Below are 12218 nucleotides of genomic sequence, written 5' to 3'. Positions count from 1 at the left end.
TCAAATCTGACATGTTGAGCCTATCGCTGGGGGGGAAGAGAACCCTTGATTTCTCACAAAGGTGCCAATAGCAATTGTGGTTTGATGTTATGTCTACTCAGACAGTACACTGAAGCCACCGAGACTTTCTGATGATGGATTTGTGGGGGCCTAGAGCCAGAAGTATCCAAATCCCATCGCTAATCCCCAAAGGAACCCGTGTAAACACCAAAGAGCTCATTGCCCTGTGTCCATGACTCCTTGCCATCCTATTTCTTTCTCGAAGAGGGAACCCAACATTTCCTATAACTGTGTCACAGGCTTACTTGGAGGGGAGGCAGCCCTCCAAAGGGAAAATCATTTCTCTCTGTGGGTAATTTGGCCTCTGCTGTAGTTAAATAATGGAGTGAAATGCTATTATAAATGTAACATAATTCAATATAGTCTCACAGTAGATTTCACTTTGGTAGGATGAATTTATCCCAGTTGGATTTCAAGGGCCATTCATTGCCTGCTCCTAGCAAATCAAATCAGCTCTAGATAATAATAAATTTAACAGATCTGCTTATCTGGCCAAAACATTTGGATCAAGAGGTTTGCAGCTAATGGAATCAAAACCATTGTTATAAAACATAAGCAGGGATTGTGTGAAACAGAATGTAAGTGAAGGGCACGTGTTTCCTCAGTCATCAGAATTGTATTTCTGGGAGAGATCAAGTGCTTATTACCTAAAGATGCTGTCATAGTTCACATTGTCACAGGTCAAACGGCACATGACTGGCACCCCTAAAAGTGGTTGGAGTGGGGAACCGGCATCAGACTTCTGCGGTTCATTCAAAGTTCTGCCACTGATTCACTGTGTAAATGTGAACCATTGAACCTCCATGCCTCAGTTTCCACCTCTGAAGACAATATTGTTGTTCACAGAGGTTCTGAACGTCTTTAAATGGGAGTATATGGAACAGCTTGAGGCTATTGGATGAAAATCATGAGATAAGGGCAAACCATAAGAAAATAATTTTAAAACAATATGTCTGGGATGGTCTAGTTATACTTACTCCTGCCTCCTTGCAGGGGGCTGGACAAGATGACCCCCAAGATCCATTTCCAGCCTTACATTTCAGTGATTCTGAGAAAGTGATCGTGTACAAAGGAGAGAGGAGAAGGAATTGTGAAATAGCCACGGGGAAACTGGAGCTGGGGCTATGGACTTGATGATGTGCAAAGAAAATGCATAGGGACAGATTCACGCCCTTGGGGAAAAAGGAATGAATATGACCTTGAGTTAATTCTCTGGGGATGAATTCAGCTTATAATGTATCATGACTGAGCTGTGATGCAGAGAAGAGGTCCGCTCCTCAGTGGTATACAGGGGTGTATTTCCATTGAAGTCAACGTCAGCTTACCATTGGACCCAACATCTGTATTTGTCTTGGTCCTTGAGAAAATTGGACATGGTAGATATCAGTTTATTATCTGAATGTGCTTTACCAGAGGATTATATCCTGTTCATATAGGAGTGGAGACGGGCTCAGAAGCTCTATATGTCCTTTATCTCTCCAGTGATTATGACCCTAGCAAGATACCTTTCTGTGAACGAACAAATCATGTGTATTGCCCAAAACTTTCTGGCTCACACAAGCCATGCCCTGGCTGGCACTGCCATGAGAAAGGCCAGGGATTGAATGGACAATGGAAACCAAACTCCTCTTGGCTCTGGAGACAGATGTTCCAGCGCAGGGTTTGAGTTCAAGTGATGAAATCTATGGAAGATGCTCACAGTGCCACAGACCAGGCTTTGCCTGTTCTGTACATAAAGGACCTTCAGTTCTTTGGCTTCCAACCAGGCAGTTTCCCCTGCACTAACTGTACTGTGGTTTTTATGTTTTAATGCAAGATGACAACGTTGAAGGATTTTGGTACTTTTCTTGCAACCTGGCCAACTTGTTCTGTGGGTAGCGAGACACATTCTGCACAATTCTGTAAGCGGGTAGAGCTGGTTGGAAGGTTGGATTTTTCTGGACAAAATTGATACTTTTTCCCCCAAAACAAAATGTTGTCAAAATCGACACTTTTTAAAAAAATTTAACCAAGCATTCCAGTAAGGGCGAAGTGTTCCATTTGGAGCTGATCAGAACGGAAAGTTTAGAGTTTTTCATTTCAAAAGAACATTTTGAGTTGAAATCTAGCTTGTTTTTTTTATTATAACTTACAATATAATATAAAAGGAAAAAGTTAAAATTGAAATTAAAATTTTTTGATTCTATCAAAGTGGAACATTTTAATTGACCAATGAGACAATCTTGTGGACAATTCAAAACTACTAAATAGTCCTTAAGCACTTTGTGGTATAGTGCTCTCCTAAAGTGTGAGCCACCGTGCTGGCATGCTATTGCCTGAGTTCGCCAGTGGGAGATACAGCTTGCTGTCAGATGTATGTAAGAGGGAGCTTGCTGGGATTTTTGCAGGAAAAAATACATTTTCTGGGGGCTGCATTCCCTTTTCCCCACCAGTTACCCCATTTCTTTCTCTGCAACATCTCCTGGGAACAACGATGCAAACCCTATGACAATAACAACAACTACCAGCAAGAAAGCTTCAGGACACACAATCCCCAGACTCCCTTCTTTAACTGCCAGGTAGACTCTGCTTCTCTTTGCTAGGTTACATTATTGCCCCGGAGCATCTGAAAAAAATAACCCTGACAATCTGACCGACAAATTTTCCCAGGGGAGGCTGCACACATGCCTCATAAAAACAAAACAGTAACAGGAATGTTTTAATTAACATCACCCTTACTGCCAGTGTCAGGGGCCATCTCTCCCATCTTATCACCATAACCTGGCAGGAAGCAAACCACGTCTCTCAGTGACTCTTTCCCGCTAGACCAGGGATTTAAGCTGCAATTCCCTGTGATCACCTGAGCACATCTACCTTTAGTCCAGCACCTGCAGTCCTGCTCTCTCGGAGGCAAAGACAAGGTAAACCAGTGACCTGCCAGCTTTCACATAGGAAAGTATTTATTCAGAACAAAAGCATTACAGAGAAAACATATCTGAAAAACAAGAAACAGCTTACAGATTGGCCTTAGCCTATCAGTTGTCACCCAGACATCATGGAGACCATGTCAGATTTCAAAGTCCTTCAACTCTTCTCACAGAGCCTGTCCCTCTGGTCAATCATGCAACTATCAGCTCTTGGGGAGTGTGCAAATTCCTCCCCATGTCAGTCCAGATGGTCACTCTTATATTGCTTTCAATTCTTTGTTTGCCAGCCTTTTGAACCAAGTCAAACTTGTCTATGCAGGAGGTGAGACTTCTCCAGTCTTGTTAACTGCCTAGGGAGTTGCATTAATTGCCTGGCACCCAGCCTCCTCCCCAGTGATTTCAATTCCTGCAGGAAATCCTATAACTCCCTCCATGGAGATACTACAGGTCTCTAGCAAGAAGTAAACTAGAGAGAATCACAGAGACAGAGTGGAGGGCTTCTCTGAATTGGACACTGAATAGGATGAAATTCAATAAAGACAAATGCCAAGTACTGCACCGAAGAAGGAATAATCAATTGCACAAATGAAAAATGTGAAGATGACTGCCCAGAAGAGAGTACTGCAGACAAGGGACGGGGGTTCTAATGGATCACAAACTAAATATGAGTTAATAATTGAAAAAAAAAAAGCAAACATTATTCTGGACTGTAGTAGCAGAGTTGTAAGCAGGATACAAGAAGTAATTCTTCCCCTCTTCTCAGCATTGATATGGCCTCAACTGGAGTGTTGTGCCCAGGTCTGAGCAGCACACTTTGGGAAAGATGTGGACAAATTGGAGACAGTCCAGAGAAGAGCAACAAAGATAATTAAAGGTCTAGAAAATGTGACCTATTGATTGAAAACATGGATTTGTTTAATCTGAAGACAACTGAGGAGGGGACATTATAATAGTCTTCAAATATGTGAAAGATTGTTATAAAGAGGAGGTTGATAAATTGTTCTCCTTATCCACTGAGGACAAGACAAGATGCAATGGGCTTAAATTGAAGCAAGGGAGATTTAGATTAGACATATGGAAAAACTTCTTAACTGTCAGTGTAGTTAAGCACTGTAACAAATTACCCAGGGAGGCTGTGGAATCGCTGTCACTGGAGGTGTTTAAGAAGAGTTTAGACAAACACCTGTCAGGGATGGTCTAGATCAGGGATTCTCAACCTTTCCAGACTACTGCAGCTCTTTGAGGAGTCTGATATGACCCATGAACCCCAACTCACTTAATAGCTATTTGCTTACAAAATCAAACATAAAAATACAAAAGTGTGATAGCTCACTATTACTGAACAATAACTTGCTTTCTCATTTGTACCATGTAATTATAAATCTCCTCCACCCACTTTCAGACGGTTCAAATCCAGTGCACAGGATTTAATCAGCATCTGCCAACTTCAGAAGGGGATTTACCGAGACAAGGCACTTGCATTGCATGAAAAGAGGTGATCTCTAATTAAACTAATATCATGTTTTGACTTTCCACGGTGATAATTGCGAAGACAAAATATCCAACCCCCAGCAGAAGGATGGAGCAGACACTGGTCACAGAAGGAGCGGTGCCCGTCTTTTAAAAGCTCTTTTGTTCCGGGTGCAATGGAGAGTTCAAAGAGCAAATATCTGACTACAGTGTGTTGAGCTGGAAGCAAGAAATTCCGGGCTGACTTCCCTACTGGTGTAAATCAGTGTTGGTTCACTGAGGTCAACCAAGCGCTACTAATATACACCTGTTGAGGATTTGGTCCTTGGAAGAGGAATGGGCAAATCTGACTACAGCCCAGAGCCACAGTGAGCAGACCCAGATTTGAATATTGGACAGTTCCAACCAAGGCCTTCACCACAGGTGCCAGTTCTGAAAAGCGGGTAGAGATGCCAGCACAGAGCCTATGCAGCACAGAAGCCAGTCCTCAGAAAAGGTCGTAAGTGGGACTTGGAGGATCTGGCTACACAGCTTTTTGGGGTGAGCGTCCCAGCCCGGGTCGACAGCCTTCATTTAGTGGGGCTTGGGCTAGCTCTCTAAAAATAGCTGTGTAGACAGCATTTAGAAGTTGTGTCTGGAACCTAGGGAAGAGGGGGGGCTTCAGAATCCAAGTTCTAGCTCAAGCTGCAACTTCAAAGGGCTTTCTACACAGCTCTTTTAAGAGGGCAAGCACAAGCCTTGCTACCTTGAGACTGTCGATCCAGGCTGAAGGCTGGTTACAAAATGCTATGATGACATACCAAAGTGGTGAATGGACTTTGCGCTGGCACCTCTGGCAAGGTACTGAGCCATCTCCTTTCCAATTGAGAGCACCTGAAAGGACTTTCAATGTTGCCAAGTCCCACAATTCAATTGTGAGTCTCATGCTATCTGGTGTTTTTCTGAAAGCTCCAACTCCTGCCATCATGTAAGTAGCTGAGAATCTCAACTTTCAGGCAGCAGGGAGGGAGTAAGCGTGTAGCCCCTGTGCAGAAAAGCTGGAAAATGTGAACCATGAATGGACATGTATCAAAGTTGTTGCCCCAGAGCGCCCCCTCGTGGCCAGATGTAGTGCTGCAGCAACTTTGCCTCGGTTTCCCCAGTGTTTGACCTACTCTGTCCATAGGAGTGACCTGGCCCCCCCAGCCACACCCATTTACAGAGTCCAGCCTCTTCCAGGGCCTCAGAGTCTTTTACCTAAATCCAACAAAAATATGAAAACAATCAAACCTTTGGCCTGGTCAGGCTCAGAATGCCAAATCTTTCTCCCAGCAATGCCTCAGTCCCTACCGTCTGCTCTCACATCCCACCCCATGGTCTTGTGCCACAGAGAGTCCCACTCTCCAGGGCACACTCCTCCCTCATTCAGGAGCTCGGACGGGCTGCACAGTGACAGTGTTCCTGTCTCTTTCTTTAGTAACTTTCCTAGTCCTCTGCCAGCCAGCCTCTCTGCTCCATGTCCCTCTTTTAAATGCTCCCTTCAATCCAGGTGGAACAGGGAGAGGCAAATTGCACTCTTGACTTCTGGTTAACCCTTTCCAGTCAGGGACCGGGTTTACGTGTCTCGTCACAGCCCAAAAAACAGAAAGCAAATACTAAAATGCCAGACATTATTGTGGTTGTTTTAGATCTTGTGGCTTTATGCCAATCTCATGATTTTTAAGGGCCTGATTCATGACTTTTAACATGGAAGGTGGACACAATTCAGGACGCTGCAGAAGACGTTCCCTCATTTGCATATCTAAATAAATCTTCTCTTTCAGCAAAAGGCAACCTTTTATTTTTAATGTTCAAAACCATGGCTAGGAGATAACTGGATATATGGTGTTTAAGGCTACATCATTAATAGAGCAAATACACATGTGTATATAGTTTGTTAACAGCAATTTACAACCCACCAAACAGAATTACACTGAATAATATTTAGAAACAAATTCTGTAGGGCCAGTGATGTAAAATAATCAAACAGTGGAACAAATGTTAGTTTTCAAAGTCCCTGTTTTGCTATATTGGATCAATATATTTTTTAAATCTTGTTCCAGGCAAAGAAGAGCATCTCCTCAGGGCAGCTCAAGCCACAAAAGATGTGAATATTTCTTTACTGGTTGTTCTAAATGTTTGATGACAGTTAACTTATTTTTTTCCATAGCACAATTGATTTTAAGGCCATAGGCTACCATCTGGACTCAAATCCTGGCAAACATAGGCTAGAGAATTTCAACCGGAAGCATAGGTGCAGGGTGCTGCCACAGCCCTTGGCTTGAAGTGCTTTCTATGAAATACAGGTTTACAATTTGCTTCAATGGCTCTTAGCACCCCCACTTTACAAATTGTTCCAGCACCTCTGCCCAGCAGCAGGCATGTCTACACTGGAATAAAAGATTTAAGGTAAAAGACACACATGACATTAACAACTGGTTTTCATCTCCATATAGAAACAAGTTAATTTTCTTAAGACAAAAGCATCTAGACAAAATGGACTTTGGATAGAAATAAAGCGACAAACTTTTTCAACTAGCTGGATATTTGTGGGCAGATTCTGAACTCTGTTGAACTGGTGTCAACCTGGAGTAATCCCTTGGTCTAAAGAAGAAAAAAAGCCTTACCGTTTCTGATAGCTAAAAGTGATCCTTCTTTGGATCAAGGGACAGAGTTCAGTGTTTCTGAAGGACAAAGGACCTCTCCATGCCACATTTTAAGTTGAGTAGCTGATGAGATGCCCGTTGTCTTCAATAAGGCTACTTATCGGGTAAGGGCATGTATAAGGTCAGCATCCAAATCTAGTCCAGCATAAAGATGGTAGAATTGAACGAACTACTATGTGTGTTAAAGTATGATTATACTACACATTCCTTATGACGTATGTAGAGTACATACATGACACCTCCCAGCCCCCGTCCCCTCAGCATTGGTATAAATAGCGGTGTAGACAGAAAAGGAGTACTTGTGGCACCTTAGAGACTAACAAATTTATTTGAGCATAAGCTTTCGTGAGCTACAGCTCACTTCATCGGATGCATTTGCTGGAAAATAAAGTGGGGAGATTTATATACACACCAAGAGAACATGAAACAATGGGTTTTATCATACACACTGTAAGGAGAATGATCACTTAAGATGAGCCATCACCAGTAGCGGGGGGGGGAAAGGAGGAAAACCTTTCATGGTGACAAGCAAGGTAGGCTATTTCCAGCAGTTAAGAAGAACATCTGAGGAACAGTGCGGGGGGGGGGGGGGGTCGGGGAGAGAAATAACATGGGGAAATAGTTTTACTTTATGTAATGACTCATCCATTCCCAGTCTCTATTCAAGCCTAAGTTAATTGTATCCAGTTTGCAAATTAATTCCAATTCAGCAGTTTCTCGTTGGAGTCTGTTTTTGAAGTTTTTTTGTTGAAGGATAGCCACCCTCAGGTCTGTAATCGAGTGACTAGAGAGATTGAAGTGTTCTCCGACTGGTTTTTGAATGTTATAATTCTTGACATCTGATTTGTGTCCATTTATTCTTTTACATAGAGACTGTCCAGCTTGACCAATGTACATGGCACAGGGGCATTGCTGGCACATGATGGCATATATCACATTGGTAGATGCGCAAATGAACAAGCCTCTGATAGTGTGGCTGATGTGATTAGGCCCTCTGATGGTGTCCCCTGAATAGATAATTGGACACAGTTGGCAACAGGCTTTGTTGCAAGGATAGGTTCCTGGGTTAGTGCTTCTGTTGTGTGGTGTGTGGTTGCTGGTGAGTATTTGCTTCAGGTTGGGGGGCTGTCTGTAAGCAAGGACTGGCCTGTCTCCCAAGATCTGTGAGAGTGATGGGGTCGTCCTTCAGGATAGGTTTTAGATCCTTGATGATGCGTTGGAGAGGTTTTAGTTGGGGGCTGAAGGTGATGGCTAGTGGCGTTCTGTTATTTTCTTTGTTGGGCCTGTCCTGTAGTAGGTGACTTCTGGGTACTCTTCTGGCTCTGTCAATCTGTTTCTTCACTTCAGCAGGTGGGTATTGTAGTTGTAGGAATGCATGATAGAGATCTTTTAGGTGTTTGTCTCTGTCTGAGGGGTTGGATCAAATGCGGTTATATCGAAGAGCTTGACTTTAGACACTGGATCGTGTGGTATGAACTTGATGAAAGCTGGAGGCATGTAGGTAGGAATAGCGGTCAATAGGTTTCCGATATAGGGTGGTGTTTATGTGACCATCACTTATTAACACCGTAGTATCCAGGACGTGGATCTCTTGTGTGGACTGGTCCAGGCTGAGGTTGATGGTGGGATGGAAATTGTTGAAATCCTGGTGGAATTCCTCAAGGGCTTCTTTTCCATGGTTCCAGATGATGAAGATGTCATCAATGTAGCGCAAGTAGAGTAGGGGCATTAGGGGACGAGAGCTGAGGAAGCGTTGTTCTAAGTCAGCCATAAAAATGTTGGCATACTGTGGGGCCATGCGGGTACCCATCGCAGTGCTGCTGATTTGAAGGTATACATTGTCCCCAAATCTGAAATAGTTATGGGTGAGGACAAAGTCACAAAGTTCAGCCACCAGGTTAGCCGTGACATTATCGGGGATACTGTTCCTGACGGCTCGTAGTCCATCTTTGTGTGGAATGTTGGTGTAGAGGCTTCTACATCCATAGTGGCTAGGATGGTGTTTTTAGGAAGATCACCAATGGATTGTAGTTTCCTCAGGAAGTCAGTGGTGTCTCAAAGATAGCTGGGAGTGCTGGTAGCGTAGGGCCTGAGGAGGGAGTCTGCATAGCCAGACAATCCTGCTGTCAGGGTGCCATTGCCTGAGATGATGGGGCATCCAGGATTTCCAGGTTTATGGATCTTGGGTAGCAGATAGAATATGCCAGGTCGGGGTTCTAGGGGTGTGTCTGTGCGGATTTGTTCTTGTGCTTTTTCAGGGAGTTTCTTGAGCAAATGCTGTAGTTTCTTTCGGTAACTCTCAGTGGGATCAGAGGGTAATGGCTTGTAGAAAGTGGTGTTGGAGAGCTGCCTAGTAGCCTCTTGTTCATACTCCAATTTATTCATGATGACGACCGCACCTCCTTTGTCAGCCTTTTTGATTATGATGTCAGAGTTGTTTCTGAGGCTGTGGATGGCATTGTGTTGTTCACGGCTGAGGTTATGGGACAAATGATGCTGCTTTTCCACAATTTCAGCCCGTTCACGTCGGCAGAAGCACTCTATGTAGAAGTCCAGTCTGCTGTTTCGACCTTCAGGAGGAGTCCACCCAGAATCCTTCTTTTTGTAGATTGACAGAGCCAGAAGAGTACCCAGAAGTCACCTACTACAGGACAGGCCCAACAAAGAAAATAACAGAATGCCACTAGCCATCACCTTCAGCCCCCCCCCCCCGCCAACTAAAACCTCTCCAACGCATCATCAAGGATCTACAGCCTATCCTGAAGGACGACCCATCACTCTCACAGATCTTGGGAGACAGACCAGTCCTTGCTTACAGACAGCCCCCCAATCTGAAGCAAATACTCATCAGCAACCACACACCACACAACAGAAACACTAACCCAGGAACCTATCCTTGCAACAAAGCCTGTTGCCAACTGTGTCCACATATCTATTCAGGGGACACCATCAGAGGGCCTAATCACATCAGCCACACTATCAGAGGCTCGTTCACCTGCGCATCTACCAATGTGATATATGCCATCATGTGCCAGCAATGTCCCTGTGCCATGTACATTGGCCAAACTGGACAGTCTCTACCTAAAAGAATAAATGGACACAAATCAGACGTCAAGAATTATAACATTCAAAATCCAGTTGGAGAACATTTCAATCTCTCCAGTCACTCGATTACAGACCTGAGGGTGGCTATCCTTCAACAAAAAAAACTTCAAAAACAAACTCCAACAAGAGACTGCTGAATTGGAATTAATTTGCAAACTGGATACAATTAACTTTAGGCTTGGATAGAGACTGGGAATGGATGAGTCATTACACAAAGTAAAACTATTTCCCCATGTTATTTCTCCCCTCCCACCCCACCCCCCACTGTTCCTCAGATGTTCTTGTTAACTGCTGGAAATAGCCCACCTTGCTTGTCACCATGGAAGGTTTTCCTCCTTTCCCCCCCCTTCTGCTGGTGATGGCTCATCTTAAGTGATCACTCTCCTTACAGTGTGTATGATAAAACCCATTGTTTCATGTTCTCTGTGTGTGTGTATATAAATCTCCCCACTGTATTTTCCACTGAGTGCGTCCGATGAAGTGAGCTGTAGCTCACGAAAGCTTATGCTCAAATAAATTTGTTAGTCTCTAAGGTGCCACAAGTACTCCTTTTCTTTTTGTGAATACAGACTAACACGGCTGCTACTCTGAAACCTGTCATTATGCAAGGTGTAGACAGAGCGTCACTGCTTAGGTGAGTGAAGATACACTACACCGTTCTCGACACACCCAAGTATCACCTCTCCCATCTACTGTGCTATTCTTTAGCAGTTTGGTGTCCCATTATAGAGGCATAATGGGAACATGAGAATGAGGATGATATCCCACTGGCTCCCCACCACCTGAACCTTTTATTGCTGAAGTGAAAGACTCAAGTCATGGGGAGTTGTGGGAGCCTTTCCCCGTTGTCTCTCCCTACTGACACATGCACTACACACTGCAGCATGGACACAGCCTGCCTTTCACTGTGGCCTGTTGCTATGCATACCCAAACTGTCATGGGATAAGAGGGAAGGTAACTGGTTAAAATATAGGAAACAAAGGGTAGGAATAGATGGTCAGTTTTCAGAATAGAGAGATGCAAATAGTGGTGTCCCCTGGGGATTTGTACTGGGCCCAGTCCTAGTTAACATGTTCATAAATGATCTGGAAAAAGGAGTAAACAGGTGGCAAAATTTGCAGATGAAACAAAATTACTCAAGCTAGTCAAGTCCCAGGCAAACTGCAAAGAGTTACAAAAGGATCTCTCAAAACTGGGTGACTAGGCAACAAAATGGCAGATGACATTCAAAGTTGATAAATGCAAAGTAATGCCAATTGGAAAACATAATCCCAACTATACATATAAAACGATGGGTCTAAATTAACTGTTACCACTTAAGAAGGAGATTGTGGTTAGTTTTCTGAAAACATCCACTCAATGTGCAGTGGCAGTCAAAAAAGTGAACAGAATGTTGGGAATCATTAAGAAAGGGAGAGGTAATGAGACAGAAAAGATCATAATGCCCCTATATAAATCCATGGTACACCCACATCTTGAATACTGCGTGCAGATGTGGTTGCCCCATATCAAAAATAGATATAATGGAATTAGAAAAGGTTCAAAAAAGGGCAACAAAAATGATTGGGTCATGAAACAGATTCCTTATAAGGAGAGATTAATAAGACTGGGACTTTTCAGCTTGGAAAAGAGACGACTAAGGGGGGAGATGATTGAGGTCTATAAAAGCATGACTGGTGCGGAGAAAGTAAATAAGGAAGTGTTATTAACTCCTTCTCATAACACAAAACTGGGGGGGGGTCACTGAATGAAATTAACAGGCAGCACTTGATCATTACCTCTTCTGTTCATTCCCTCTGGGGCACCTGGCTTTGGCGACTGTCAGAGGACAGGATACTGGGCTAGATGGACCATTGGTCTGACCCAGACTGGCCATTCCACACGCCGCTGACAGTGGCATGCAGCGTAGACGTCACTGCACTTTAGAGTCCCTCAAATTTATTTGGAAGGAAAAAGAAGGAAATCTCACACGTTGCTCTGTAAGAGAAGATG

Source organism: Dermochelys coriacea, chromosome 19, assembly GCF_009764565.3.
Source record: "Dermochelys coriacea isolate rDerCor1 chromosome 19, rDerCor1.pri.v4, whole genome shotgun sequence".
Lineage (NCBI taxonomy): Eukaryota > Metazoa > Chordata > Testudines > Dermochelyidae > Dermochelys > Dermochelys coriacea.
This window is presented reverse-complemented; position numbering follows the sequence as displayed.